Source organism: Aotus nancymaae, unplaced genomic scaffold (genome assembly GCF_030222135.1).
Source record: "Aotus nancymaae isolate 86718 unplaced genomic scaffold, 86718_ANA_hifiasm-v0.15.2.pri h1tg000049l, whole genome shotgun sequence".
In the NCBI taxonomy this organism is placed as follows: Eukaryota; Metazoa; Chordata; class Mammalia; order Primates; family Aotidae; genus Aotus; species Aotus nancymaae.
This window is the reverse complement of record NW_026988463.1, coordinates 33,966,358-33,980,251: the sequence shown is the minus strand read 5'-3', so window position 1 is coordinate 33,980,251 and position 13,894 is coordinate 33,966,358. Positions and strand designations below refer to the sequence as shown.

General features: G+C 44.8%; 1 protein-coding gene across 1 annotated transcript in view; it reads right to left on the bottom strand.

The window, feature by feature from the left end:
* Positions 1–13,894, bottom strand: part of GNB1L (G protein subunit beta 1 like) — a 65,454-nt gene that overhangs the window by 32,814 nt on the left and 18,746 nt on the right. The window lies entirely within an intron of this gene.

Below are 13,894 nucleotides of genomic sequence, written 5' to 3'. Positions count from 1 at the left end.
GCTCCCTGGATCCCAGCAGCCACACCGGTGCTTTCCCACTCTGGCCATCTGCATGCCGGGACTGCCAGTCCCGCCACCGGGCTTGGCTGAGTCCCGTCCTCTGTCCGGGCCCCACTCCAGTGTCTCTCTTGGGAGCCACCCTCCCTCTCCATGGGCAAATCCAGTCTCCCTTCTTCTCTCTTCCCTGCTGCCACCTGTGCCCAGGCCAGCTCAGGGATTGGGGAAAAGGAAGCATGTGGGGTCCCAGGGTGACTGCTAGGAGGAGCCTTCCCCTCACATCTGCTGGACCCTGGGCCTGCCCTGCCACAATTTCTACCTGCTATCACCACCCTGTGAGGCAGCAGCAGCACCCCTTTTACTCTTGGGGAAACTGAGGCAGAGAATAGTCACTGAGCTGTGCCAGGCCTCTGGTGCTGAGGCCTGAAGTGCTCTAGGGTCCTGTGGCACCACTGAAGGGCAGAGTGGCCGGGGCAGAGTCCCCATGCAGCTTTTGGGAGAGCTGTGGTCACTGTTGAGCACTGCTCCCCAGACCACCGGGCCTGTCGGGGGAGTCTGCCAGGCTGCCACCCACCCATAGAGGCTTCCCAGATCCCTGCTGAGTTCACCCAACCACTCAGACCTGCAGGGTCTCTCACCCCACCTCAGCCCCACAGCTGGCTGCTCTGTGGGGTGGCCCTGGAGCCAGAAGCGACCAGCTGCATGTCTGTCTGCCTGCAGGCCCTGAGCTGGGCTGAGGGTGCAGAGGGAAAGGCCAGGAGCAGACCACTGGGTGGCTGGGGCAGCCTGTCACAAGAGGCCTCTTCCACTGGGCTCTGGGACAGTGGGACAGGCCCCGGCCCAGCTGCCTGCAGCCTGCACACAGGGAAGAGAGGATGGCTCATGGCAGCCACAGCCAGCAGAGGGACTGGGGAAAGTAAAGGACTGGGGCAGGGGAGGCAGGAAGGACTCTTCCAGAAGGGGCTGGATGGGAGGTGGATGGGGATGCAGGTGCAGAGGCAGGAGTGCTGTGGACGTCTGGAGGCGGCTGTCCAGGGTGCCCCTTCAGCCGCAAGCCCTGCCTCTTCCCTCCACACACACTGGCCCGCTCCTTACTCTATTCGGGGGAGGCAGCAGCAGCCCAACTGGGGCAAAGGTTCAAAACACTTGAGAAATGCCCCTGCCAAGGCGTCCTGCAGAGTGGAAGGTAGACAGAAGCCAGGACCTGTGCAGGCTGCACTAGGGAGGGAAAGAGGCCTAGGAGCGGCTGGGCAGGGACTCCAGAAGCAGGTCCACCCTGCCTGGCGAGAGACCTCGGGCGGCCACTACCTCCCGATCCTGCCTCTCTCAAGGGGTTCCAAAGGCAATGCAGAGTTCCCTGGGATGTGCTTTACTAACTGCCAAGTCCCATTTTTCCTTTTCTTTTTTGAGGGGGATAAGGGGGGTTTCAGCCTCTCTCACCTGTGACCAAAAGCCAACTGATCGTGCCCAAACTTGAGGGTAGCTTCCAGGGCAGGCAGAAAGACCAGACCCCACACTGCTCCCAAGACTCACAGCCCCTGCTCCAGCCTGTGATAGGAAAGCTTCCTGAAGATGCGGCCGGACAGGGGCTGGAACAGCTGCCCTCAGTGGGCTGGCCTGGAGGACAGTTCTTAGAAGCCACCACCTGCCTGTGCTATGCCTGCCAGGTAAGAAAGGCAGGCGAGGCACGGGGACAGGGAGGCAGGGCCCTAGTTCCAAGGGGAGCCAAAGAATGCAGACCCAGCAAAAGCACCTCCACCTAGCAGGAAAGCACTGAGTCCAGAATGAAGGGTCCCCCCGGTGACTCCAGTTCAGGCAGCAGAGCCTGAGAGCGCACCGCTACACAGGCCCCCTGTGCAGTCCAGGCACGGACACACACTGGAAACACACTATGCACACACATACACACAGGCGCACACATGCACATGGTACATACTTACACACATGCGAAACCCATGCATGGGATACATGCACACACACACATGCTCACACACTCATATGTACACACACGCTCACACACTTATATGCGCACACAGACATGCACACTCGTATGCACACACATGTGCACACACATGCACACATAGGCACACACTCGCACCTATATACTCATACACACGCAGACACACTCAGGCACAGGCTCATGCATGTGCACACATAGGCACACACGGCACAGAGAATCGCACACATGGACAGCACGGAGGCCTCGGGCGGTGCCAGCTGAAGTCCGGCCCCCACTTGCCACCTGCCTGGGGCCTGGCGGGAGAACCTCACCGGCAGAAGGCTCATTCCCAGATGATGAAATCAAGTTCTCCTCTATTGTTTCCCCAGAACTTCAGGGAACAAACCCGTCACGTTGTTCCAACAACCAAAACACACAGGCCAAAATGATGCATCGGCAATTAAGGGCTCCATCATTTCAAGCAATTAAAATAAACGCTTTATTTGAAAACTAATTAATTCTAGCTACATATTTTTCCCATGACAATATCCTAGGATTGCTTGATTTATGACATCTAATTATTCTTTATTAATCTAATTGAGAATCATCACGTTCCCCTATCTCGCCTGGCCCCAGGCTGTGGAGCGGAGGCTGCCCTTGCGCAAGGCCCGTGTGCACCCAGCCGTCCTCGCAGTGGCCCCGGCCCAGCCCCAGCCCTGTCCTCCCAGAGGCAAAGGAACAGGAAACTTAATCCACAGAGCACAACTTTGCCTTCTGCCTGATCTTCCAGATGTCAAAGTGAGCCACATTCTTCGAAAAATGAAAGACAGTCGGACACAATTTGTGTAACTCTAATAACCTTTCCAGAGAAGCCAGAAACACCCCTGAAAGCCCCAGAGCACAAATAGACAACAGCATCCGCCTGTTTGCGCCCCTGCTGAGGTAGCTCGGCAGGTCCCAGGGCTCTCCCCACCAAGGGGGGTCCAGAGCGCTCCTCTGGATGTGGCCACCAGTGGGCAGATGCAGCTGGTACAGAGGTCCATGGACACCCCACTTAAGGGAGGCAGGGGCAGACCTGCAAATGTCCCACTGGCGCAAACCCGCCCATACCTGCAGGGACTGTCCCCATAGATGAAGCAGGGCTAGGGCAGTGGCTGGAGCTCAAAGACCACAGGTCCCTACTCAAGACATTCTCGGGCTCCTGGGGGTTCATGCCAGACAGACCTCAGCTCAGCCTGGATCCCTGCCCTGCCCTCAGGCTGCAGAACCCTGGGCTCAGTCGCCTAGCCCTTTTGTGGAAATCAGCAAAGAGTACCAAGAAGTGAGCCAACGTGGGGAGCCACCACCCAGAGAGAGGCCACTGGCTCCACCCCTGCCTACCCTGGCCCACCAGGTCCCACCTGTCCCATTGAGCATGCGACAGCACAAGGACAGGCCACACAGGCTGCTGGAAGTGCCTCAAACAGGACCCTCTGCCCCACTGCATATGCTACACAAGGCCACATAACTAGCTCCAGAATCCCCTGAGGAAGCTCTAGCCCATAACCAGCAAGACTGAAGACTAGGTCAGCACCCCTTTACAGCAGGACGGACACCCTGGGTGGCCCTCTCCCAAAAAACAACTAAAGAAGTTGATAGACGTTTTTTAAAAGGCCAGGCATGGTGGCTCATGTCTATAATACCAGCACTTTGGGAGGCCAAGGTGGGAGGATTGCTTGAGCCCAGGAGGTCACGATCAGCCTGCGCAACATAGGGAGACCTTGTCTCTACAAAAAAATAAAAATAAATTAGCCAAGTGTGGTGGTGCACACCTGTGGTCCCAGCTACTCAGGAGGCTGGGATGGGAAGATGGCTTGAGCCCAGGAAGTCAAGGCTGCAATGAGTCACAATTGCACCACTGCACTCCAGTCTAGGGGACAGGGCAAGACCCCATTTCAAATAAATAAAATTAAATAAATAAAATAATTATATTAAAAAAATTTTTTTTTAAACACAGCCAGGCACAGTGGCTCAGGCCTGTAATCCCAGCACTTTGGGAGGCCAAGGCAGGAGGATTGCTTGAGGCCAGAAGTTCAAGACCAGCCAGGGCAACATAGTCAGACCCCCATCTCTACAAAAAATAAAAATAAATTAGTCAGGCATGGTAGTAGGCGCCTGTAAGTCCAACTACTCAGGAGGCTGAGGTGGGAGAATCACTTGAGCCCAAGAGTTCCAGGCTACAGTGAGGAACTGTGGCATGATCACACAACAGCACTCCAGCCTGGGCAATAGAGCAAGACCCTGTCTCTGTAAAAAATAAAAATAACAAAATCTTAAATGCATCACTAAATTGACCAAAAAATAAAAAATAAAGTCTGAACTGCCAGAGGCCAAACACTAAGTAAAAGTGCAACCTCAGGAGGCCTACGAAGCCTGCCTTGAGGGCACCTGCTGCACTAGTGACCTGGATTTCCAGTTCTGATGGCTTCTGGGGTGACAAAAGACAAAGCTCAGGGCCCTCCTATGGTGGCTAATCTCCTAGGAGAACCCCAGTAGCTACATGCTCAGCATTAGGCTGAGCCAGCACTAAACCTGCACCCATGGGTACCAGAAAACCACCAGTCCTCAGGATTCAGCCCTAACCCACACCACCTTGGGAGATCCCCCACACTTCAGTCTGTCTTCTCAGAAGGGATCCACCTTCAACCCAGGCCTTAAGGAATTCACTTTAGAAAAAATCCTAAGGACTGCAGGGTTGTAGTCAAAAATCACAAAAAGCAACAAGGAAGCATGGTACCGTGAGTGAGAGTCATCAGAGGCAACAGAAAACAGAACTAGACCCACAGAGCAGAGCACTCAGGTATATAAGGCAAGGATGCTTAATGGTCTTAAAGAAACAAAAAGAAGGAACTGCAGCTACAAGTAGAGAGCAAGGAAGATGAAACATCATCACACAGATCTGAAAAAGGATCCAAACTGGTGAGAGGTGGTTGGGAAACAGGGCATGTGCGTTGTGCCAAGGTCTTACTCTCCAGACTGTTTACTGATCACAAAAGGAAAATGTACGTCTTCAATGGAGACATCTGGCTGTCACCACTTTCACCACTGAGAAAAGCTGGCACTGCCAACAATGAACAAACTGGCATTGGTTATCTCCTGATGTGATGCTATAGATATGGCACCATCCTTGTGCACTCATGCCAACAATGCTCAACCTGAATCCAGCCATAAGGAAACAATCAGACACATCCAGGTTATGGGACCCTGACACGACAACTAGCTTGGACTCGCCAAAAAGGTCAACATCAAGAGAAACAACCAGAGGAAAAAGCCAAGTAACTTCCACATTAAGAGACCAAAGGGGCATGATGAGCAAACACAACATGTGAACCTTAATCCTGGCTCTCAGATCCTAGATCAAAAAAAGGCGGCTATCAGGGACATCTGGGGGACCTTTGGGGGTAATCTGAATATGGACTGCAGATAATGGGGAGTTATTAATTTTCTTGGGAAGGATAACAGTATTTTATGTAGAATAATGTCTTTATTCCTAAGAGTTACATCCTAAAGTATTTAGGGGTGAAATGCTATAATGTCTACAATCTGTTTTCAAATGTTTCCAAAAAATTTTCTCTCTTAATCTCTACCTATTTACATATGAATATACAGGCAGAGAAGTAGCACAAATGTGGCAAAACGCTAACAACTGGTGAGCATAGGGGAAGGTGCACAGATATTTATTTTACTACACTGGCAGCTTTTTGTAGATTTAAAACCATAAAAGCATGCTAGAGGGGTGGAGAAAGACAAGTCCACACTGGACTTGTATCCAGAATATCTAAAGAACTCAGAGGTCAACAGAACACAAAAGCAAACACCAAAAGAAAAATAAGCAAAAGATTTGAACAGATATTTCACAAGCAACGCAAATGTCCAATAAATATACGCAAAGATGTTTAACCTAATTAATAATCTTGGGAATGCCTGTCAAAACTACAATGTGATATAATTACACTCTCAGCAGATCAGCAAAAACTTAAACAGTCTGTCAAATGTTGATGAAGACACAGGACAACTGGAACCCTCTACCATGCTAGAGGGAGCATACACTGAAACGACCACTGTGGAAAACAATCTGGCCCCATCTTGCACACCGTATGACTCAGCAACCCTACTCCTAGATAAACAGTCTGAAGAAATTCTCACAAGTCTGACAAAGAGACTCACACAAGAATGTTCCTAGTAGTATTGTTCATAATAACAAAAACCAAAAACAACTCAAATGGCTAGCAACTGCAGAAAGGAACACATTGGGTAAATTCATATGATAGAATACTCCACAGAACTGAAAATGAATCAACTCCAGTCTTACATGGATGAAGCTCCAAGTCATAATTCTCATCAAGAGACATGAAGGGGCCAGGTGCGGTGGCTCACGTTTATAATCCCAGCACTTTGGGAGGCCGAGGTGGGTGGATCATGAAGTCAAGAGATCGAGACCATCCTGATCAACACGGTGAAATCCCATCTCTACTAAAAATACAAAAATTAGCTGAGCATGGTGGCGCACACCTGTAGTCCCAGCTACTTGGGAGGCTGAGGCAGGAGAATTGCTTGAACCCAGGAGGCGGAGGTTACAGTGAGCCGAGATCACGCCATTGCACTCCAGCCTGGGTAACAAGAGTGAAACTCCATCTCAAAAAAAAAAAAAAAAAGAAGAGACATGAAGGGAGTAAAAAATGAAGCTATAGACAGAAATAAAATGTTCACAGCACATATCTGTTAAAGGATTCATTCTCTGAATTTACTCCTTGACTCAGAAAAAGTCACTCAATAAGAAAAAGATTCATTCTCAGAATTTACTCCTTGACTCAGAATATGTCACTCAATAAGAAAAAGAGTATAACACAAAGTAATTCCGAAAGGCTACAATTAGAGATAGGCAAAAAGGTAAACAGGGCAAACAGAAACAATAAGAAAGTAGGGGTTGAAGTACTAATAGTAAAGTTGAATTCTAGCCAGAAAGCATTCGACTTGACAAAGACAGATAGTTTTGAATTCTTCATTGCAATTTACAAAATATAACGGTTTATGGCAAGGTGTGGTGGGCTCACACCGGTAGTCCCAACGCTTTGGGAGGCTGAGGTGGGAGGATTACTTGAGGCCAGGAGTTCGAGACCAGCCTGAGCAACACAGTCCATCTCCAACTCTAAAAAAAAAAAAAATTGCTGAGCACAGTAGTGTAGTCCCAGCTACTTGAGCTACTTGGGATGCTGAGAAAGGGGAATTGCTTGAGCCCAGGAGTTCAAGAGTTCAAGGCTGCAGTGAGCCATGATCACAACACTGCATTACAGCCTGAGTGAAAGAGACACAATTAAAAAAAAGAATCTATTTCTATATACACACACACACACACACACACAAACATACACACTAGTTTTTAATATCTATGCACTATATAACAGCAAAAATTATAGGAGATGCAGAGTCACAGAAAGAAACCTACTAATGATTGGAGAATGATGTGACATACTATTTTTTTTTTTTTGAGACAGAGTCTTGCTCTGTTGCTCAGGCTGGAGTACAGTGACATGGTCTCGGTTCACTGCAACCTCTGCCTCCCTGGTTCAAGCAATTCTTGTGCCTCAGCCTCCTGAGTAGCTGGGACTACAGGCATGCACTATATCTCCTGGCTAATTTTGTTTGTTTGTTTGTTTGTTTGTTTGAGGCAGAGTCTTGCTCCGTCGCTAGGCACCAGGCTAGAGTGCAGTGGCATGATCTCGGCTCACTGCAACCTCTGCCTCCCAGCTTCAAGCAACTCTCCTGCCTCAGCCTCCCAAGTACCTGGGACTACAGGCGTGCACCACCACGTCCAGCTAATTTTTGTATTTTAGTGGAGACGGGGTTTCACCATGTTGGCCAGGATGGTCTCGATCTCTCGACCTTGTGATCCGCCTGCCTCGGCCTCCCAAAGTGCTAGGATTACAGGTATGAGCCACCGCTCCCGGCCTAATTTTTGTATTTTTAGTAGAGATGGGTTTCACCACATTGGCTAGGCTGATCTCAAACTCCTGACCTCAGGTGATCCACTCACCCTAGCCTCCCAAAGTGCTGGGATTACAGGCATCAGCCACCATGCCTGGCCATGACATACTATTCTTAGTATAAGTCAGATCATGTGGACAATAAGTAAGTAGATAGAAGATACAAACAATACACCCAACAAGGCAGATACTACAGATATATAATGGAACTTTACACTCTCATAACAGAGCTACATCTTCTTCTCAACACTACATGGGACATGTATAACACTTGACTGTGTATTGGGTCACAAAGAAATATCAGTAAGTTTCATAAAGAAGAAATATTTGTAAATAAAATTCTATGACCACAGTGGAATTAAACTAGAAATTAATAAAATTTTTTTAAAAAGATCTTATCAAATAGAAATTTTAAAACAACTTTTAGGTGAAATGGGATAACTGAAACCACAAAAATATTTTAGAAATGAAAAATACTACATACCAGAGTTTATGAGATATCTTTAAAGCTCTGATGAGAAGAAAAGTATAGACCAATACCAGTTATGACTATCATACAAAAATAGCAAGTAAAATATTAGTAAACAGAATCCAATATCACATTAATATACAATGACCAAGTGGAATTTATCCTAGAAATGCAAGGTTGGTTCCAATAGGGAATTTATTAATGCCATATACCATATTAATAGATATAAAGAGAAAAAACATGTAATTATCTCCACAGATGCTGAAAAAGCCTTTGACAATATTCAATGCCCATTTTTTATTAAAATACATAAACAAACAGAAATTGATGCATTTCTTAGAGATGAGTTAAATAGACACATATATCCCCTTTGGTCCTAAATCCAACATATCATTTTATAAAGAAATATTAGAGACATTCACACTAAGATTAGAATGCCCACTATCTCTACTACCGTTCAACATTGTAGTGGTAGTTTAAGCCAAAGCAATTAGAAAAAATAAAGTAGAGGCTTATAATTGGAAAAGAAGACATTAAATTATCTTCCTGTTGGGTGTAGTGGTACATGCCTGTAGTCCCAGCTACTTGGGAGGCTGAGGCAGGAGGACTGCTTGAGCTCAGAAGTTTGAGGTTACAGTTTACTATGTTCACACCTGCAAATAGCCACTGCACTCCAGCCTGGGCAACACAGCAAGACCTAGGAAAAGAAAACAAAACTATCTTCCAGATTATATGATTGTATACATGGGAAGCCCTAGAAAATCAATGATAAAACAGACTCAAATAATAAAAAAACTCCAGTTGGTAGCAGGATATGAAACTAACATAGAGAATTCAATAGTGTCTATGTTATTTGTATACAATAATGAGCACTATATTATTTATACAAAAATAATAACCAATTAGAGAAAAATCCCATTTATGCCAAAGAAGATAAAATACTTAAGAATAACTTTAACAAATAAATATGAAAAACCTACATAAAGAAAATGTTAAAATCCTGGAAGACACAAAAGTAGATTTGAACAAAGGAAAAATGATCCTTTGTTCTTGGTTAAGACAATTCAACACCAACATAAAGATGTCTCTTCTCCCCAAGTTAGTTCATAAATTTAATAGAAACCCAACAGAAACACCAGCAAGCTTCTTTATGGAGTTAGACAAGTTGATATTAACATTCACTTGGATAAACAAAAATGTAGAACACACAGAAAAACATGGGGAAAAATTAGCTGCAAAGTACTATTAGAGACTAACATGTACTAGAGTCTTTAGGATTAAAAGTATGGTACTGTCTAGACAGACAGATCAGTGAAATATGAAGCCTAGAAATAAACCCAAGTACATGTGGAAGTTTAATACATAAAAGAGGTGGTATCTCACATCACCAGAACAAAAATGGTTAACAACTGATTAACCATTTGGAAAAATGATAAAATCAGATCCATATCTTATAGTGAAATACACAAGAATAAACTCCAAGGAGATCTGGGATCCATATGTAAAAAATCAACCATTCAAGTACTAGAAGAAAACATGGGAGAATTACATTATTAACTTGGTTGTAGAAAAGGTTTGTTATGACTCAAAATCTAGAAACAATAGTGGCTGGGTGCCTCATGCCTGTAATCCCAGCACTTTGGGAGGCCTAGACTGGTGGATCACTTGAGGTCAGGAGTTCAAGACCAGCCTGGACAACATGGTGAAACCCCATCTTTACTAAAAATACAAAAATAAGCCAGGTGCAGTGGTGTGTACCTGTAATCCCAGCTACTAAGGAGGCTGAGGCAGGAGAACTGCTTGAACCCAGGAGGTTGAGGTTGCAGTGAGCCCAGATCATGCCACTGCACTCCAGCCTGGGTGAGAGAGCAAGACTCTGTCTCAAAAAAAAAAAAAAAAAGATACGATAAAATAAAATGGATAATTCTGACTATATAAAAATAAAAATGTAGTTTTGCATGTCAAAAGAGATTTTTAAAATTAATATCTTTAAAATATAAACTTTTCAAAATTAAGGAAAGACTGAAGACTCAGTAGAAAAATGGGAAAAAGAGATAAATAGACAATTGACAGGAAAAGCTATGAAAATGGCCATTAAACATATGCAAAAGATGTTCAACCTCAAGCTTACTCATAGAGAAATGTAAATTAAAACTACAGAAAAGCTTCTTGTTCTGGTAGGATGAAGTAAGCTCATTACAGCCTCTCTCTCAGGCTAACTGCAACTAAAAACTCTGGACAGAATATAAAAAGCAACTACCTAAGGCCAGGGGCAGTGACTAACACCAGTAATCCCAGCACTTTGGGAGGCCGAAGTGGGAGGATCACTTGAGGCCAGGGGTTCAAGACCAGCCTGGGCAACATAGTCAGACCCTGTCTCTACAAAAAATAAAAAATATTTGCTGGGCTGATAGCACGTGCTTGCAGTCCTAGCTACCTGGAAGGCTGAGGTGGGAGGATGGCTTAAGCCCGGGAGTTCAAGGCTGCAGTGAGCTATGATTGTGCCACTGCACTCCTCCTTGGGCAACAGAGCAAGATTCTGTCTCAAAAAAAAAAAAAAAGAAAGAAAAACCAAAAACAATTCCCTGAAAACAGAAAAAGGGCAACGGCAGCCTGCCAGATCTGGGAGGAAAGCAAAAGCTTAGGTCAGTGCTCTATACAGGGGCACATTCCCTGGGTTGTTTTTATGTGTGTGTTGGGGTGCTGCCCTGCAGTGGACCCTGGTTGCAGAGCTACCAGGCAGCAGTGGCTGAAACTTGGATAAAACTCCAAATTTCTGGATGGAGACACAGAGAAAAAGGTGCGCTACGGCCCCAAGAATGTGAGCGGAAACCCTGAAGGTTTACTTTCCTCCTCTCTCACAGTGCTGCCCCAGGGATGGCCCTGCACACAGAGCCTGGGGGGAAGGTGACTCAGAGAGAACCTTCCTTCTGATCAGAGGAAACAAGGAAAGGGAACCCTGCAGGAAGGCGAGAGGGGGGAAACTACAGAGTGGGGACAGTGAAAAAAACGTTCCCCAGTTCTTCGAATAAATACCCAGAAGCCTCAAGCTCACCCCTCAGCTGTGCATACACGGGACACTAGCTGTAAGAAGGGAAGTAACCACCACTCAAGTCTCAGACTGAGCCCTGGGTGGCTGATGTGCAAGACAGAACCAAAGCAGCATGTCAGAAGCTCTGCAAATAAAAATGAGATTAAAACCACAGCCCACGGAGGGCGAGACGGAGCTTGTGCAAAGCTAACTGGGTTGACTGCCTGCTAGTGCCAAACTCAGCTCTCTTTGGAGGACCCTACATAATGTTCAACTCAGGATATGTCTAGGATATCATCCAAAATTAGTCATCATACAAAGAACCCAGAAAATGAGACCAACTCTCAAGGGAAAATGCAATTTACAGATGCCAACCTTGAGAAGATTCAGATGTTGGAAATATCTGATAACAATTTTAAAGCAGCTTTATGATTATGTTCCATGAGGCAAAAGTAAACATCCTTGAACTGAATGGAGGGAAAGGACCTCTCAGCAGAGGCATAGAAATTATTTTTTAAAACAACCAAATAGAAATTTCAGAACTGAATAATATCTGAAAAAAAAAAACAAAAATGGAATGGGAAATGACAGAGTGAGCATAAAGTGGGCCAGGCGTGGTGGCTCACATCTGTAATCTCAGCACTGTGGGAGGCCGAGGCAGGAGGATGGCTTGAGGAGTTCATAGTGTGCTATGATCATGCCACCGTACTCCAGCCTAGGCAACAGAGCAAGACCCTGTCTCTAAAACAAAATAAAATAGGCCGGGCGTGGTGGCTCACGCCTGTAAACCCAGCATTTGGGAGGCTGAGGCAGGCGGATTACTTGAGGTCAGGAGTTCAAGACCAGCCTGGCCAACATGGTGAAACTCCGTCTCCACTAAAAAAATATAAAAAGTAGACAGGCATGGTGGCGAGCGCCTGTAATACCAGCTGCTCAAAAGCCTGAGGCAGAATTGCTTGAACCTGGGAGGCAAGGTTGCCGTGAGCCAATATCATGTCACTGCACTCCGGCCTGGATGACAAAGTGAGACTCCATCTCAAAGAAAAAAAGTAAAAGTGAAAATAAAAATAAAACAAAACATTGAGCGAGTGAAATTATTCCATTTGAGATCAGAAAGAAGTGATTAGCACAGCAGGGACTTGTGGAATAATAGTAAAACGTCTAACATTTAGGGCAATGGAGTCTGAGAAGTAGAAGAGAGAAAGAGATTTGGACCAAAAAATTAATTGAATAAATAATGCACAAACTTAGGGAAAGACAGAAGCACTTATGTTTAAGAACATGATGAACCATAAATGAACCATAGGCTCAATTCAAAGAAAACCACATTCAAACATCATAAACTGCTGAAAAATAACAATGATGAAACCATGGAGGCCAGAAGGTAGTGGAACATCTTTGTTAAAGAACTGAAAGAAAAGAACTCTATATCCAGCAAAATATTCTTTGGGAATGAAGGCAAAATAAAGATTCCCAGATGAGGGCAAATGAGAATTTCTTGCCTGCAGACCTGCACTAAAAGAAATGCTACAGTTCCTCAGGTTCAACAGGCATGACACCAGAAATAAATGAGGAACTTCAAGAACGTAGGAGGAGCAGTGATAAAATGTGGGTAAGTATAAAAGGCAATTTTTATATCTTCAGTGAACATGTATGATTGTTAATATTATATTATTTATTGAGGTTTTCCATATGGCAGTTATAACATAATGGAGGAGGGTAAGGGACCTATGTGGTTGTAAGGCTTCTATATTTTACTTGAAATGGAAAAATATTAACTCTAAGAAGAATGTGAAGGGTTAATTAAGTATGTACACTGTTATCCCCACAGCAATCATTAAAAACATAACACAAAGAGAAACAGCCAAAATTCCAACAAAAAAATCAAAACAGTGTTTTAAAATACCTAAATAATTCCAGAGAGGGCAGGAAAGAGAGGAGAGAAGAAAAGGAGAAAACAACAAAACAGTAAACCTAAATAGAACCATATCAATCATCACAATAAACGTAAATGATCCCAACATGCTAATTATAAGACCCAACTATAAGCCATATTATTTTTAAAAAGACTCAACTGTAAGCTACCTAGAAGAAATCCACTGTGAATATAAAAACATAGATAAAAATAAAAAGGTAAAAAAAAAAGATATGCTCTACAAATAATAAAAAATTGGAGTGGATATATTAATATCAGGCAAAGTAGACCTCAGAGTGAGGAATATTATCACAGACAAGAAGAAGATACAATGATAAATGGCATCGATTCGTAAAGAAAACACAAAAGTTGTTAAGTACTGAGCTAACAGCAGAACTTCGAAATGCATGAAGAAAAAAACTGATGGAACTAAAAGTAGGAATAGATAAATACATAGTTATAGGTGGAGACTTAAACTTCTCCTTAGTAACTGACTGAACAAGTGGCCAGAAAGTCATAC